The sequence below is a fragment of the Acyrthosiphon pisum genome, chromosome A2 (assembly GCF_005508785.2).
Source record: "Acyrthosiphon pisum isolate AL4f chromosome A2, pea_aphid_22Mar2018_4r6ur, whole genome shotgun sequence".
NCBI classification, from domain to species: domain Eukaryota; kingdom Metazoa; phylum Arthropoda; class Insecta; order Hemiptera; family Aphididae; genus Acyrthosiphon; species Acyrthosiphon pisum.
The window spans coordinates 97,827,790-97,829,088 of NC_042495.1; positions in this window are offsets into that span (position 1 = coordinate 97,827,790).

A 1,299-nucleotide genomic window follows, 5' to 3' on the forward strand; every position below is an offset into this window, starting at 1 on the left:
GAGTTAGAACAACATATGTGGACCCTTCTATTAAATTTTCAAGTATTTTGTCCCAGCTAATTTTTTTTTATCAACATTTATAAAAAAAAAATCAAAAAAAATCGATTATTTCAATTGCCTATAAATAGATTAAAAATTAGTGAAATATTTTGAAAATAAAACTATATAAAGAAAATGTCAATTTAAACAACTGGTAAAATTTTCAAGTGTCTACGACTCATACTTTTTGAATAATAACAAATATCAAAAATCGTTTGAGGCTAAACCGTTATTTAATGCGGTTTTGTAAAAATTTAAATTTCAAACACTCCTAAAAATTTTTTGTCTTAGTCCGGTTGAGTTTTTTTTACAGATATTTAAAGAAAAACTTATGAAGAACCTTGTACCAAATTTTAAAAGCTTAGTTATAAAAGAAAAAAATTTTACGATTTTTCAACCACAAAATTACTTGCAAATTTTCGCAATTTTGACATATTTCGTATAAATTTAAACTTTAAGCACTTATAAAAAAAAATTGTGACTAACGATTTTGGATTTTTTTTTTATCACTGTGAGAACAACTTATAAGAACCTTGTATTAAATTTTCAAAGTTTTCTATCCAACCAAAAATTTTTTATCGTTATTTTAAAAAAAAATACTTAGAAAAATTGAAAATTTCATTTGTCTATAAATAGCTCAAAAAAAGTCGAAACACTTTGAAAATTTAACCCTGTATAGACAACGCTAATATAAACATCTGTTGCAAATTTCAAGTGCTTACAATAATTATTTTTTGAGTTACAGTAAAATTAAGTTTTCGTTTTTGTCAAAAATTGGTTTTGCGTAAAAATTCGCGTTTTTCCGTTATTTTTTTAAGGTTTTTCCTGCCGCTTTTGAAAAGTATTGGGAAATTTTCACTTAATTTTACCCCAAAGTACCAACTAGATTCACTTTCCTTTCAGAAAAGGTACAACTTTTGAAAATCGAAGCATTTTTACTGCTCCAAAAGTTGTCGTCAGACACAAAAAAAAAAAAAAAAAAAAAAAAAAAAAAAAAAAAAAAAAACCACACTTCGTTGTAAAATCAATACATTCATCACTTCGTTCAGAATCTAAAATGTTTAAAAAAAATATACTTTTTATTGACATGTACAAGAATCAATCAGAAAAACCCTTGAAATGTAGTCGTGGTGAACCGTTGGTAGGAATACATTTATGTATATAATATAATATGTGAATCCACTCGACGGTCATCATAGGTAAGGCATCATTATTGATTATTTGTTTTTATTCATTTAAACGGAATCGTATGTATTATTA